Below are 16,806 nucleotides of genomic sequence, written 5' to 3'. Positions count from 1 at the left end.
AAATTAAGGCAAACATGTGGTATCTAACCTTTTGGGATTTCCCTTAGCATTATGGTTTCCAGTTGGGCCCATTTTGCCACAAAGAACTGCATTTTGTTTTTTTTGTTTTTTTTTTTTTAATAGATGAGTAGTATTCCATGGAATAGATGAACCATAGCTTTCTTATCCAGTCTTCTGCTGATGGGCATTTTGGTTGCTTCCATGTTTTTGCAATTACTGATTGCGCTGCTATGAACATAGGGGTGCATGTTGGTTTCTCGTGAAACAGGTGTTTTGGATATATTCCTAGGAGTGCTATTGATGAATCATATGGTATGCAGATTTTGAGTTGTTTATACGCAGATGACATGATTCTTTATATAGAAGAACCAAGAGACTCAATACAGAGACTGCTAGAACTTATATGAAAGTTTGGCAGAGTGGCAGGGTACAAAATTAATGAACAAAAATCAACAGCCATAGTGTATGCAAACAGCCCCAAGATGGAAAAAGATCTAACCAGCAAGATACGATTCAAAATAACAGAGAAAAGTATGAAGTATCTAGGAATAAATCTAACCAAAAATGTAGGAGACCTTTTTGAAGAAAACTACAAACAACTTAAAAAAGAAATAGAACATGACCTCAAAAAATGGAGCAATATCCCATGCTCCTGGATAGGTAAAATCAATATCATTAAAATGTCTATACTACCAAAAGCAATATATACATTCAACACAATCCCAATCAAATTGCCCAAAACATTCTTCATGGAGCTGGAAACAATGATACAAAGGTTCATCTGGAAACACCAAAAACCACGAATAGCCAGAACCATCCTGAAGAATAGGAAGTTAGCAGGGGGAATCACAGTCCCGGACCTCTGGACATACTATAGGGCAGTGGTTATTAAAACAGCCTGGTACTGGCACAAAGATAGAGAGAAGGATCAAAGGAGCAGAATAGAAGCACCAGAAGGGAACCCACACAGATACAGCCAAATAATCTTTGACAAAAAGACAAACGGGCAAATGGGAAGTTCTCTTCAACAAATGCTGTTGGGACAACTGGTTGATAGCCTGCAGAAACAAAAAGATAGACCCACATCTCTTACCATACACTAAGATCAAATCTAAATGGATAAAAGACCTAAACCTACATCCAGAAACCTTCAAACTTTTGGAAGAAAATGTTGGAAATACCCTGCAAGATCTAGGGGTAGGTCCTGACTTCCTAAAAAGGACACCAAAAGCAATAGCAATCAAGATCAGAATAAACAAATGGGACCTCATCAAACTGAGAAGCTTCTGTACAGCAAGGAAAACAATCAACAAAGTAAAAAAGCAACCCACAGAGTGGGAGAGGATGTTTGTGCACCTACGTAGGTGACAGAAGGCTAATCTCCAGAATATAGAAAGAATCACAAAACAACCAAAGTACCAAAACAAACAAGCCACTCAAGAAATGGGAAGACATTTCACAAAGGAACAAGCCCAAATGGCAAACAAACATATGAAAAAATGCTCAAGCTCCCTGGCAATAAGGGAAATCCAAATTAAGACATCAATGAGGTACCACCTAACGCCAGTAAGATTGGCCCACATAAAAACAAAAACAAAAACCAGCAACAATACTTTGCTGGCGAGGATGCGGGGAAAAGGGAACCCTACTCGACTGCTGGTGGGGCTGCAGGTTGGTACAGCCTCTATGCTAAAACTTTTTAAAACAGAAGAGCAGTTTTAATAAAAACAAACCACCTATGCCAATACCCCTCCCCTCTGGCTTCTAAGCGGTGAACCAGAGGGGGGTTGCAGGAGTAGCTATGCTCTTTTTTCGCTACCAAGTTTTCTCTTGTCTGTAGAAAACTCTTGAGAAAAGAGTAGGGTGTCACGGTGAAAGGGCAGTGGCACAAAGCAGCCAACTCACACACGCCCCCAGGAGAAATGCTGAAATGAGTCCTTGGCACCGTGCAGATGGCATCACCCAAAGTGTTGTGAAAGTGTTCTTGCCTTCCCCAGAAGTCCAGCAGGCTCAAGGCCTCCACCCTCCCCAACAGGCGAGCATGACTGGCCAGCCACAACTCCTGGCAGCGGCCACCGCCCTCCTCCAGGGCCCTCTGTGGGCCACACTTGCCCAAGCCCACAGACAACCCTGGCGGGCTCCTGGGCTCCCAGGTCCCCAACACTCTGCCCCCCTGAGCTAGCCACAGAGAAGCTCTCCACCATGGTCACGTGGACACCGTGGTGTGGGCTGCATTGTTTGCTTGTCCAGTTTCCTCTGAACAACTGGATGGAACCTGGGGACATGGACCAAGGGCCTTTTCTGGATCTGTAGGCTCTGCGTGGTGCTCAGAAACTGAATGGCCACATCCAAGCATACTCATTGAGTTGCAACTGATGGCAGCTTCAGTTTTATTGCAATATTTGCCTTCTTAAAGATGTTGTCAATTAAAGTGAAAGGCAGAGAGAGAGAGAAGTCCCTCTTTGCTGGAACCAAGCTAGAGTCTTTAGAGTACTGTTTTTCTTCCCACCTTTTTAAAGATTTGTTTATTTGAAAGCTAACAGGAGGGAGAGAGAGATCTGCTCACAGGTCACTCCCCAAATGGTGAGGGCAAAGCCAGGAGCAACAAACTCCATATCCTGGTCTCCCACCTTGGTGGCTGAGAGGGGCCCAATCACTCGGGCCTTCACCTGCTGCCTTCCCATGAGCAGAAAGCTGCATCCAGGGACAGACCCTGAGTATAGGATTCAGTCCCACGCTCTCCAACACTGCGTCTCAATCACTGTACTGCACACCTGCTTACTGAGGTGGTCTGCTTTTGCAACCAGGTTTCAGGAATGCCAAGACAACCTAGGGTCTCTGTGGAGGTTCTCGGGGAGAGGACCAGGCAGAACACTATGCCAATGCAGACAATTTTAGGCAAATGTGCACCTTTGAAATGGAGAAAAATAGGCAAATGCAGGCAGCTGGTGTCCTGGGCTCCCTTTTACATCAATCCAAAAGATACCCGAGTGAGACTGGTGTGGGGGGTATAGCAAGCTAATCCCCAGCCTGTGGTGCCTGCATCCCTTATGGGTGCCAGTTCAAGTCCTAACTGTTCCACTTCCAAACCAGGTCCCTGCTGGTAGCCTGGGAAAACAGCAGAGGATGGCCAAAGGCTCTGGGCCCTGCACCATTGTGGGGGACCTGGCTCCCAGCTTTGGGTCAGTCCAGCTCTGGCTGTTGTGCCCATTTGGGGAATGAACCAGCGATATAGGATCTCTCTCTGTCTATAATTCTTATAAGTAAAATAAATCAATCTTTAAAAAATAATTGAGTTTGTGCTGACAAAAAAAAAAAAAAAAGCAACATCAAAGCAACAATATGTGCCCATGCTTTAGAATTTACAATCTGAGAACAGTCTTGGGTTGATTCCCATTGGAAAACCAATCAAATGACTCAAGTTGCACATCATGCAAGCTCTTTGAGAACCTGCCAGAGCATCATGGCTGGCCAGAGGGAGGCCAGCTGACTATGACAATGGACACAGTTTGAGTGCACCCCCAGCCCGACCCCAACCAAGGTACAGGTGCTACAAGCCTGGCCCTCAGCCTGTCAACCTCGAGGAAGGGAATGAGGTAGGTCATGGGGGCCTGGCCAGGTGATTGAGGGACGCCAGGCATACAGCTAGAAGCTGGAATGAGTGGAATAACCAGCTCTTCTACCGACTTTGTTCCCTAGGTTCCTCTGCAAGGCCTTTAATATCTGCTGCAAGCCTGGGGGAAGTCATGTTTGTTCGTTAAGGGTTTATTTTGAAAGGTAGAGTTCCCCAGAGAAAGGTTTAACTTGCTGTGCCACAACACCAGCCTCAGGGAGCTATTTTGGATCCAACACCTCCAAGCCAACCTTGCTTGGGAGTTATCTGTGTGAACATCCCCAGCATCTCCTCACTTTCTTCCCAGAGTCCCGAGAACCTGACTGAACCTCAGCTTCCTCATCTGTCAAATGGGCATCTGAACTTTTGCCCCATCGACACAGCTCTGACTTGCTTTTCAAAAATCATGGAGAGCATGTACACCCACAGAAGACAACAGGTTGGTTGAGGGTCCTCAGGCAGCGGGGCTTCCTTCCTTCTGCCCCTTGTCCAATCCTTAGAACATCTGCATGGATACTATCGTGGTCGCAGGCCACTGCTTTACTTCCATTTCACGGATCAACAAACCGACTCAAAGCCAGGCCTGACCGCCAGAACTTCACCACGGCCCTGCCATCCCATTTGGCAGAGGGAGTTAAGACAAACAGAGATAGACCAATTTTTAAAGCAGCTGGTTGTGTAACCTGAAAATCCAACTGGCAGATCAATGAGTTAGAAATCAGCCCCGCCCAGCACGGTGCAGGGGTCCACCGGGAGCACCGTGCATGAGCCTGTGAGCAGCAGAGCCCAGGGGGAGCCTTGCCATGACTCTGCATGCTGATTCCCCAAGCCGCCGCCATTTGTGGAGATAACTCTGCCAGCCCTAAGCCTCACAAGAGCGAAGACTCTTGGTTTCTCACCCTGGCACTTGGGCAGTAGCGGCTTGGGGCCCAAGTGATCACAGATGGACCTGGCCCGGAGGAAGTCAGGGATCCCTTCGCTTCCAATCAGTGCTGACCTGGAGCTGGCCAGGGGGCGGTAGCGGGGCTGGGGTCGGGTCACACACACACATACCTGGCAAGGTCTCTGGGGAGATGATATGTCAATATCCCTCTGTGCATGGGACATTTTCCTCCAGCCAAGATTAATTCCTGCGCTCCCTCTGTCACTTACCGTGTCCGGGGACAAGGCCAAGTGCTCCATGCTCCTATGAGTCTCAGAGGTGCTTGCAGCGTGACTAAGGGAGGCCAGCCGGGGAAGTGTCGCCTTTCAGCAGCAGGCAGGTGGTGTGCTGTATCAGGCCACGAGGGAGGGACTTGGACCGGTGCCCAATGCCCTTACACGGGTGCCTGTGCCCCGGAGTCCCCACAGCACGCCCTTATCTGCCACATGCAAAATCTAAGCTGCTCACAAAGGCCCAATCTCAGACCTCACTTGACCTCAAGTTCAGGGCCGGAAGAGGCTGTCTCCACTCTCCAGGGCTTGCCACACTCCTGGACGTCAGCCCACCTTGCTGCTCACGCAATCACCCCTTGCCCAACCCAGTGTTTCTAGAGCAAGTTGTTAACGCTCCCGGGTACACGCTGAAATTCCGGGCTCCATCCCTGTTTCCTGGGTCAGACACCTGCCCAGAGGGGACAGGTGGTTCTGTGTAACTTGGGTTGGGCTGTATTGGACACAATGGAAAGAGAAGCAACAGTCATGGTAGAACATAGGGCCAAGGACCCTCCAGCTGGAAGGCAGGAGGCGAAATGCCCTTTTGGCAAATGCACAGATAATTAAGGAGATAACAGCGAGCCAAGTGTGGTCTTTAGAGCAAGAAAGCTTAAAGAGATGCCTTAACCTGCACTCTGACCCGAGACGTAGGGATGTCAGAGGTCACATAGTGTGGTGTCAGCTGCCCGCCCCAACTTGAGGCTTCCCCACAGGAACTGTCCAATGCCGGGTGCTTGTCTGTCAGAGACACAGGGGTCCAGAGGTCTCACTGTGATGACTACCAGGGACTCAGCTGGCAGCAGAAATCAACTGTCATCAGACACTTGGTTTTGCCCCCTGGTGGGGTCAGCATAGTGGTACAGCTCATCAAGCCATCGTTTGCAATGCCAACATCCCAACTGAGCTGATTTGATCCTATCTGTCCTGCTTCCAATCCAGCTCCCTTCTGATGCACCTGCAGAAGTACTGGAAGATGGTCTGAGTGCTTGGGCCCCTGCCACGTACATGGGAGACCCTGATGGAGTTCCATGCTCCTGATTCCAGCTTGGCTCAGCCCTGGCCACCGTGACCATTTGAAGAGAGAGACAGAATGGATCCAAGACCCCTTTCCCTCTTTGTCTGTCTTTAAAATGAATAAATCTTAAAGAAAAATAAAGAAGAGAGGCCTGGCACAATAGCCTAGCGGCTAAAGTCTTCCCCTTGCACACACCGGGATCCTATATGGGCGCCAGTTCTAATCCTGGCAGCCCTGTTTTCCATCCAGCTCCCTGCTTGTGGCCTGGGAAAGCAGTCGAGGATGGCCCAAAGCCTTGGGACCCTGCACCCATGTGGAAGACCCAGAAGAAGGTCCTGGCTTTGGGCCAGGTTGATGGCCCATTGGTTGATGGCCACTTAGGGAGTGAACCAGCAGATGAAAGATCTCTCTCTTTCTCTCCCAGTAACTCTGTGTCTTAAATAAAAATAAATAGACCTTTTCTTTCCCCCCCTTTTTTTTTCTTTTTAGATATTTCATGCCTAATGGGTGGGAGGCTGGGTGGGCTTCTTCCTTTATCTCCCCCTACCACAGATACAGGGAAAAAGAGAGATAGAATGTGGAAACAACGGTCTTACCCACTTTCCTCTAGCCCTTGACCTTTTGTGCCCTAATCAACTATATAAACATTATCAAAATTTTTAAAAAAAAATTTAAAGATATTTCCTACCTAAAAAGGTGTGATAGCATTTAGGTAACAATGGAGGAAGATGGACCCTTCCCACAAGCCATGAGACTTGAGAAGTCACGTGCCCCCGAGGTTGTGGCCAAGGGCACTGGTGACATGTTGCCTTCCTTATGTAAGCAACTGACCCGCAGCCATTGCCTCTTGGGAGAGACCCTGCCCTCCGCTGGGCCCCAAGCTCCAGCACTGACTGAGGGCTCGTGTGTTCCTGAGCAGCAAGGCCGGCTGCGGTGTCGGGATCCTGCTGATTCCCCACTGTGGCCCTGCAGGGAAGTCTTACTCCACGGTGCAGAACAAAATCTAAAGACCAGAGACATGCAGTGACTTCTCCAAACTCACACAGTACATGACCGTCTGGCCCGGTTTACGACAGGTGGAGGCGAGCCGGCTGCTGACTCAATTACTTGGTGGGCTACCTGTGGGCTGGGGGATTCAGAAGCCAGGAAAGCTGATCCAGAGGGTGGGCAGAGGGATCAGAGGGATTCCAGCCAATCCTCATTTACTTATTGCTTATTTGCTTTAATCCTGATTTTACGATTTGGAAAGCAGATTGATGGAGACAGAGCATGTGTTTATGTGTAAAGGAGAGGTCTTCCATCCACTTTGTTTATTCTCCAAATGGTTACAGTGACCAGGACTAGGCCAGGCTGAAGCCAGGAGCCTAAAACTGTATAGTCTCTCGCATGGGTGGGCTGAGGCCCAAGCACTTGGGGCCATCTTCCACTGCTTTTCCCAGGTGCAGCAGCAGGGAGCTGGGTAAGAAGCAGAGTGGCTGGGACCAGAACCAGTGCATATGAGATGCTGCCCTTGCAGGCTGTGGCTAGTCCTGCTGTGCCGACCCCACCAACACTCCTCTTAGAGTAACCGTTGAGTAAACAGGTCATTGGCCTGGTGCAGGACCACGGAAGACTGGTCCCCAGATTGAATGGCACGAGTGCAGCCTTGGAAGCCTCTGCTCCTGGAACAACTTCAGAGAGTAAAAACCAAGCTGACTTCAAACTATCTGTGCAAAACTGGGATCAGAAGATAGTTCTACTTCAGGCCCAGCACAATAGCTCAAGGGTTAAATCCTCACCTTGCAAACGCCGGGATCCCATAGGGGCGCTGGTTCATGTCCTGGCTGCTACACTTCCCATGTAGCCTGGGAAAGCAGTTGAGGAATGCCCAAAGCCTTGGGACCCTGTACCCATGTGGGAGACCTGGGGAAAGCTCCTGACTCCTGGCTTTAGATTAACTCAGCTCCAGCTGTTGAGGTCATTTGGGGAATAAACCAGTGGATGGAAGATCCTTCTTTCTGTCACTCCTCTTGACTCCCTGCACCTGTGTGGGAGACCCAGTAAAAACTCTTGGCTCCTGATTTTGGATCGGCTCAGCTCCAGTCATTGAGGCCACTTGGGGAGTGAATCACCGATGAAGATCTTCCTCTCTGTATATCTAACTTTCCAATAAATGAATGAATGAATGAATGAATCTATGAAAAACAGAGAGAGAGAGAGAGAGAGAGAGAGATGTGCCAAGCATCAGCTTAGCTGCTGAGCCAAATTCTTGCCCCTAAACCAAACTCTGCTGGTACAGGTCAAACTGGCCTGAATGATTCCAGGGGAAGACGAGCCCTTTGGTCACCTCTGATGGAAACCCCTGTCTTGGGGCCCCGTGGGGCAGAGCTGTTGGGCCATCTCTCCCTCACATGGTTCCTGTGGAGGCTGCTACAGCCCATCATCTGAGCCCCTGCAGTCCAGCCTTCATACCTTTTCAGAAGGGATTTTATCCTCCTGCCCCCACCTCCTGCTGTCTCTCACTCTGCCTTCTTCACTCGTTCTCTCATCCATCAGGGAACACTTTCTGAGCACCTGCCAGCAGCAGATGCAGCTGCTGGAAATGTGGGACAGACCAGACAAGCAGAGCTCGGCCTCGGCTCTGTGGGCTGGTGATCCTGCAGGGAAGTGAATGGAAAGCCAGACAAATGGAACGGCCCAGTTGGGAGACTCACCACGGTGGAGGGGCTCAGCTAGGGTGTGCTGCAAGGAAGGACAGATTGCCCTGCTATGTACAACACAAGGCTGGCCCGAGGGCTATGCTGTGGCCAGGTGAGGGTGCCGGGGCAGGAGACAGAGGGCATGTCTGGTGCTGGATGCGCAAAAGCCTAGAAGCAGACAGAAGGCTGGCACTCTCCAGCAAGCACACAAGGCTGGGGCTGGCCCTGGACAAAGGCTGGAGAGGGGATGGGAAGGCAGCCTGGGCTGGACAGGATCATGGGCTGCACGGGACTATGGCCTCCTTTCTGGGGCATGGAGAGCTGCAGGACATGGGCCAGGAGCCTAAGTTGCACTCCAGCTGTCCAGTAAGCAGTGTAGCTGTCGGTAGAGGAGTCACCGTGGGATGAGTATTGTGGCATCGCAGGTTAAATCGCTGTTTGCACTGCCCACACTTGGACAGTATGCTTCCAACTCAGCTAATGTGCCTATTTGAGAGTGCGTTGATGGCCCAAGTATTTAGGTCCTTGCTAGTCACACTGAAGAACCAGATGGAATTCCTGGCTCCTGGCTTCAGTTTGGGCTATTGTGGCCACCTGGAGAGTGAACCAATTGATGAAAGAGCTCACACACACACCTTTCTCTCAGCCTTTCAAATGATCCATAAAGCTGTCAAAGAGCGAGCCTTAGTTTGTGCATCTGTAGCATGGGTTTGAGGAGACCACTGAACTCACCGGCCTACCAGAGTCGACTATCCAGTGGAAGAACAGCATGGCCAGGCACACAGAAGGCCGAAAACCAGGAGAAGCAGCTGTGCTTCTTGTTCATGGGAGTGTTGCCCCTGGTACACCAAGGGTGTTTACGCAATGCCTGACTGTTGCATGACTGGTACCTCCTCTTCCTCCCACTGGCCTTGGCCTGCTGGCCGAGGGCCTCTGCTGGTGGCTGAGCAGAGCCAGGGCAGCATCCAACCCAAAAAGCATTGGTGGGCAACTCGGCAGACGCACGCCGAGAAGACCCTGTGGCTCGGACAAGTCTGCCATCCCCCTGCCCTGCCCTGCCCTGAGATGTCCACAGCAGAGGCTCTGCCACTTGCTGCTGCGCACTGAGCCACACTCCTTCCCCAGGAAGCCAGCTACCCCGCTCTAGGCTGTTGCAGGGCATTCCACCAGTTCTTGAAACTCAGATGGCTCCACCTTCCGAGAAAGGAGCCACCACTCCTTGGTCCTGCCCTCTCTTTCCAGAGACAAAAACGATAGCAGCAGCAGAGGCAGAAGCAGTAGATGGGGGTGTTCAGGCCCTAGCACTGTCTCCGGCCGGGCAAAATACAATGTGAGCATGTACTTGGGAGGGCTGGGAGGCTGTGCGATAGCCAGGAGGGACCAACTACAGGCTGAAACCACAGCAACGCCAGGAACCAGGAGCAGGGACAGTGACGGAAGGACAGCCAGGCTCTCAGAACCCCCTTGGAGTCCAAGTTTCAACCTCCCTTCCCTAAAGATTGGATTTTTGTGCCAAAACCTCATCCACATCCAAAGTTTGTAGCTAAGAACCCTCTAGGTGGAGCTAGTGTCCTGGTGTAGCGAGTTAAGCCTCCACCTGCAATACCTGCATCCCATGGGAGCACTGGCTCAAGTCCCGGCTGCTCCGATTCTAATCCAGGTCCCTTCTGATGTGCCTGGGAGAGCAGGAGACAAGGGCCCAAGTCCTTGGTTTTCCTTCATCCACATGGGAGACCTGGGAGAAGCTCCTGGCTCCTGGTTTTGGACTGACACAGCTTTGGGCATTGTGACCATTTGGAGAATGAATCAGTGGATGCAAGACATCTCTGAATAGCTGCCACTGAAATAAAGCAATACATCTTAAAAAAAAAAAAAAAGTGTATGGCCCCAGCCCAGATCTGAAGCTGCTGTTCAGGTTCCACTTCTCTCTCCTCATCCCATCCCTGGTCCTTTTCCCCTTCCAGTGTGAACTTGAGCCCTGTGGTTCTCTCTTGGCCACAAGGAGGGTGACACAGATGACTTCCTTGGAGGGCTCTGCCAAGGCAGAAAGGATCTAGCAGAAATAACAAAGAGCCTGCTAACAGCCGTGTTCCTGGAATGGCGCTAAGCGCCTCGCTGAGCTCAAGTTCACACCAGTCATGTCTTCCTGGGCCTCATTACTCAAGCTGCGTACCATGCCTTGCTGTCCCCAGGCTGGTCCCTTCCATCCCTTACAACACAAAGGACCTGAAAGGGAACTTGCCAGAGTCCCAAATCCGCCACGTGCCCAGAGGAGAGTGTCTAAGAGCCTTTGTCAGGGAACGGAACCAGGACTCCATGGAGAGACGGCAGATCCTGAGGCTGGGGTGAAAATAAACACAAAGGGCCTGAGCTACCTCATTCTGCTGGAACGTGGGGTGCCTGGGTTGCCAGGAAAGCAGCAAGAATTACATGGCTACTACACTAGATAGAAACGTATCAAACACCTAGTCCAAAAGTCATGAGGTTGTAACATCACTCAACAGTAATATGCCCCACAGACACCCAACTCATGACAACAAAGCAGATGTGAGCAGGCCCGTGTACAATGTTGCTCAGGGTAACCAAAGGGTGGTGCAAACCACTACTAACCAAGGCAGATGAGCTGATGGAAGAGAAGTCACCATACGCAACCAATTGAGAAGCAATGTGGATCCACACTCTGTTCTCAGTGCCTCATACGAGCATTTGAGGAAAGTGGGGTTGGGATGCCAACACCTGACACCCCAAGGGTCACCGAGGCGCCAATGCCACTAGGACCGCCATCACCTGACACCACCAGTCCTTGACGTGACGCAGCCAAGCTCATAGCTGTGCCTTGCAGATCTTTCTGCCAAGGACGGGAACCTGCATTGCTTCAGGCCTGCAGACCCAAGGAACTATTTATAGTACAGAGGGGCCCACTCTAAATGACACTCAGAGGACATAGCCGACCAAGTCCTGAAAGTGGAAAGTTCTATGGAACAAATGGCAGACTGGGAGATGTCACAGACCTTTTGCAGGTTCCCATCTGATCTGACTCAAAAATGGCTTTGGACAACTGGAGGATTACTGACTATGAAATGGCTACAGTCACTCTGCCCTAAAGCCATATAGTCACTAGTTGTGCCTTCTGGCAGCCACTGCTTGGACCTAGGATAAATACAAAATTATTTTTTTAAACAATAAATAAAATCGCATCTGAACAGGCAGTTGGCCTCGTGGTTAAGATAACCATGTTGAACAGCATAGTCCTTGGACTGGATCCCTAGCCCTGGCTCCTGACTGCTCTTCCTGCTACCTACCGCCAGCATGAGCAGCAGCAATAATGGTTTTGAAGACTTGAGTCTCTGCCATCCCAGGAGACCTGGATTGAGTTCCAGGTTAGGGGCAGGCATTTGGCACTGCTTGGGGATGGGGGACGCGGCATGATGGTTCAATTAGCTAATCTTCCCCATGCAAGTGCTAAATCCCACATGGGAGCTGGTTCTAATCCAAGTGGCTCCGCTTCCCCTTCCAACTCCTTGCTTATGGCCTGGGAAAGCAGTCGAGATTGGCCCAAAGCTTTGGGACCTTATACCTGCATGGGAGACCTGAAAGAAGCTCCTGGCTCCTGGCTTCAGATTGGTTTAGCTCCGGCCGTTGCGGCCACTAGGGGAGTGAACCAGTGGATGGGAAGCTCTTCCTCTCTGTCTCTCCTCCTCTCTGTACATCTGCCTTTCCAATAAAAATAAATAAATTAAAAAAAAAAAAAAACAGCAGGAAAGCCTCCTGGGTCAGCTAGGAAAGGGTGTTTTAGATACTGCATGTTTCTGGTAAGCCCTGGTAATGCCATAGGGCATTTACTTCTAAATGCAAACAATTGTTCATTCAAGATCATCCGTCACATCACTCTCACTCCTGACCCGGTGTGATGGAAAAGGCACAACCCCCAGGTGTGCTGGGTGGCTTGGTATGGGGGGACGTCCAAGGATCAGGACGTCAGCAACGCAACAGGGCTGGGCAGAGGCTTCACCACGTGGCAGCCAACTAGCCCAGGTCCATCGTGAGAATTCTCTGAACCTCAGGCTTTGGAGCCATGCTAGGGCTCGCCTTAGAGGCCTGGGCACAGTCTGTTAGGAAGCACCTGGTGCCAGCAATTCCAAGGCCCACTGCCCTGCCCTGCCCTGCCCTGCATGGACGCAGCAGCATCAGGAAACCTGGATTCCTGGAAGAAATGAACGCAGGGCCAGTCTTCCAGGAAAGTCCCGTACTCTGTGGGAATCAGTTATGCTGCCATCACAGCCGCCTGGAGAAGAGAATGTGAAATGCACCACGCCTCTCAGATCAAAGGCAAACTGTGCACAGGGCTTTCTGCGGGCAGGTGAACTCTTCTCTTTCTTTTCTTTTTTCTTTTTTCTTTTTTTAGATTTATTTTTATCGGAAAGTCAGATTTACAGAGAAAAAGAAAGACAGAGAGGAAGATCTTTCGTCCACTCCTCAAATGGCCGCAACAGCCCGAGCTGAGCTAAGCTGATCTGAAGCCAGGAGCCAGGAGCTTCTTTTGGGTCTCCCACATGGGTGCAGGGTCCCAAGGCTTTGGGCTGTCCTTGACTGCTATCCCAGGCCACAAGCAGGGAGCTGGATGGGAAGTGGAGCAGCTGGGATATGAACCAGTGCCCATAGCGAATCCTGGCACTTACAGGGGGAGGATTAACCAATTGATCCGTGGCACTGACACCGTCCCCTCCCCAAGGTGAACTCACATTTAAACAGCATCCACGATGGAGCATGAGCCTCAGGGGCGATCTCCATTTCCTAAGATGACAGTTGTTTGATCATGAACATCCAGTCCCCAGATCCAAAAGTGATATAAACAGGCGGGGTGTTTACACCACAGCTGTCCTTTCACATGCTACCCATCATTGCGCAAACACGTCCTGCCTTTGCAGAGTTTCTCAAAGCTGCTCATAGGTGGCTGGGCTGAGAGGGCTGCATCTCTGCTCATGGGACTAAGGCCCAGCTGGGTCTTCCCATTGGAAATTTGGGGGAATTGGGCGGGGGCTTGCATCTTGGAAAGATCAGCAGGAAAAAAAAAAAAAAAAGGCAATTTACCAAATTATCTCTGCCTTTCAGATTTGACATTTTAAGTCACAAGTTCCAGGAATTCCCCTTTGTCCAATCTGGGCTGCTTGCTTGGCCCTACCTACAAGGGAAATTTAGTTTTGCTTTGTTTTTAAACGTTTTAAAGAAGATTTATTTACTTATTTGAAAGCCAGAATTTTATATATGTTAGAGGCATAGAGATGCAGAGAGAGTGCTCTTCCATCTGCTGGTTCACTCCCCAGAATGGCTACAACATCTGAGATTGGGCTAAACCAGACAGAGCCAGGAGCCTGGAACTCCATCCAGGAGTCCCACAGGAGGGTAGGGACCCAAGCACTCAAGCCATCCTCCACTGCTTTTGCCAGGCACAGTAGCAGGGAGCTGGATCAGAAATGGAGTGACCAGGGCTCAAACCTGTACCCATATGGGATGGCAGCACTGCCAGTGGTGGTTTAACTTGCTCCAACTCAATGCCCATTTCTTTTAAGATTTGTTTTATTTTTATTTGAAAGGTAGATACACAGAGAGGAGGAGAGACAGAGAGGAAGATCTTCTGTCCACTGATTCACTCCCCAAGTGGCCACAAAGGCTGGAGTTGCGCTGATCCAAAGCCAGGAGCCAGGAAGCCTCTTTCAGGTCTCCCACATGAGGGAAGAGTCCCAAGGCTTTGGGCCGTCCTCGACTGCTTTCCCAGGCCACAAGCAGGGAGCTGGATGGGAAGCATCCAGATTTGGTGCCCATATGGGATCTCAGCACATGCAAACGAGGACTTTAGCCACTAGGCTAACACGCTGGGCCCACAATGCCCATTTCTGTGAGAAAATAATGATGGTGGTCAACAGGAAGGATGGCGTTGGGTGCCAGGTGAGCACAGACTCAAAGCCCTCAGGTTTATGCCTCGTGAGCAGGTGGGCTCCACAGGTGCAGGGACACAGACACATTCCACTTGCCACTGTGCTCCACTCCTTACAAAGCTAATCCTAAAACTTACCTTCCTTGTGGGCTGGAGTCTTACAGCCTGCTTTGTAAACAAATGAGGAGTAATAGGAGAGGAGACAGCTGTAAGAAACAGACTTCTCCTGCAGATGTGAACTATAGGAGCAAAACGAGAGCATGGCATTTCTGGCCCTGGAGTGGCTTGTGGAATGGAGCACACACACGCCCGCCCAGGACCCCGGCCAGGTAGAGAATCCAGGTCCTTTCTGAGGTCTCCCCATCGGCGCCTGCACACACAGAACCGGAAAAACCCCGAACACATGCCACCAGATGGTGCCAGCTCCAGCTAGCGCTTCACCCCAGCTTTGCTGTGATGAACCCCAGGGCTGGGAGGCAACTTACCCCTCAGCGTCCCGGCGCTCCTGCTCCATAGCTTTTCAAATTGTGGAACCGTGGGCCTCAGGGCTATGCTTTTCCAAGTTCCTTGTTTGCCGGGGCTAGCTGCTGTGACTTTAAATGTCACTTTCAGATTAACTGGCCCCAGCTGTTTTAAAAATAGCCCCGGATCACTTAACCTTCAAGGCACCGGACGCGGCAGTGACGAAAGGGACGAGGGAACAGACGGACCCCATTGCTGCCCACCCAGATCCCTCCTCTTGGATACCTAAGCCCCGATTCACCATCTAAAGTCCAGGCTGTCGTAAGCCACGGAGACAAGGTCATTTTGGCCCGCCTGTGGGCCATGCTGAAAATTAACTGCCCACAGGTGGCTGGTCACTCAACAACAAGGGCAACTGTGAAAAGGCCTGAACGGGAAAAGTCATCACAGCTGTCACGGCGGCCTGATAGATTTGGCAGCGCCCCCTGGAGGCCCGCCACTTCATGGCACGCTTCCCATTTCTTGTGACTTAAGAGCAGGGTGGCGGGGACCCGAAAACACCCATTTACATTCAGGATTGCTGGCTCTTGCTAGGGCTGAGTGCAGCCGACTGCACACACGCCGCTGCAGTTCAAGAACGTTCCACAATGTGGGGAGGGCTGGAGGCATGTGGGACAAAGGTCACTACACAAGCAGGTGGTAGGGGAGCAGAGGCCACACAGAAACGCATTGTGCTCAGCAAAGGAAACGAGCTCCGCACCTTAGCGGCCCAGATCCCCGTGAGCGCGGCTGCAGGTGCGTTTCCCTGGCAGGTGCAGCTGGCAACGATGAGAATGGTGGGGGTGGGGCAGGGTTGTGGGGGAGGACGGGGAGAAAGGGGTGGATTGGGATGGAAGGCCTTCATTGCTGGGCTTACTTCCCAATAAAGGAAGGTCTTGGACTTTTTGGGATTTTCACCACTGCAGGTAGAAGCAGGAAGGGGACTTCTTTTGCTTGTTGTATTTGAGATCTCTCTCTCTTTAAGATTTACTTATTTTTATTGGAAAGGCAGATTTACAGAGAGGAGATAAAAAGAGAAAGATATTCCATATGCTGGTTCACTCCACAAGTGGCCACAATGACTGGAGCTTTTTCTGTGGCTCCCATATGAGTGTAGGGTCCCAAGGCTTTGGGCCGTCCTCGATTGCTTTCGCAGGTCACAGGCAGGGAGCTGGATAGAAAGTGGAGCAGCTGGGATTATAATCTATGCCCATACAGGACCCTGGCGCGTTCAAGGTGAGAACTTTAGCTATTAGGTTACTGCACTGGGCCCATCAAAATCCATATATTTTTAAATTGTTTTCCCTTGGCCTCTCCGACGTCACCTGGTGAATACGACAGGAGTGTGGGAGATCTTTCTCTCTGTCTCTCCTCCTCTCTGTATATCTGCCTTTCCAATAAAAATAAATCTTTAAAAAAAACACACCAGAGACTCTCACAAAATTACTTTATACCTTGGGACTCCCAGTATATTTGCATATGTGAGCAGAGGCATTGGTGGTATAGTGGTAAGCATAGCTGCTTTCCAGGGTATTTGCACAACTGATTTCTCTTATGTTCAAAATTCTGAGAGCCATCGGTACATCACCCTTTACGTACCTCGAGGGCTGGGGCCTCCTCTGGGTCCCCCACACGGCAGCAGGAGCCCACGCACTTGGACCATCCGCTGCGGCTTTCCCAGGTGCAGTAGCAAGGAGCTGAATCAGAAGCGGAGCAGCTGGGACATGAACCGGCACCCTTATGGGGAAGGATTAGGTTACGCCCCTCAGCCAGCCACATTCACATTTCTAATCCTATCCTCCTGCTGATGTACATTGTACCAGAAACCCAGATGAATTCCTGGCTCATGGCATCTGCCTGGCCCAGCCCT

Source organism: Ochotona curzoniae, unplaced genomic scaffold (assembly GCF_017591425.1).
Source record: "Ochotona curzoniae isolate NIBS_2020 unplaced genomic scaffold, NIBS_Ocur_1.0 scaffold_274, whole genome shotgun sequence".
NCBI classification, from domain to species: Eukaryota; Metazoa; Chordata; class Mammalia; order Lagomorpha; family Ochotonidae; genus Ochotona; species Ochotona curzoniae.
The sequence above is the reverse complement of the archived record's forward strand: the minus strand, read 5'-3'. Positions refer to the sequence as shown.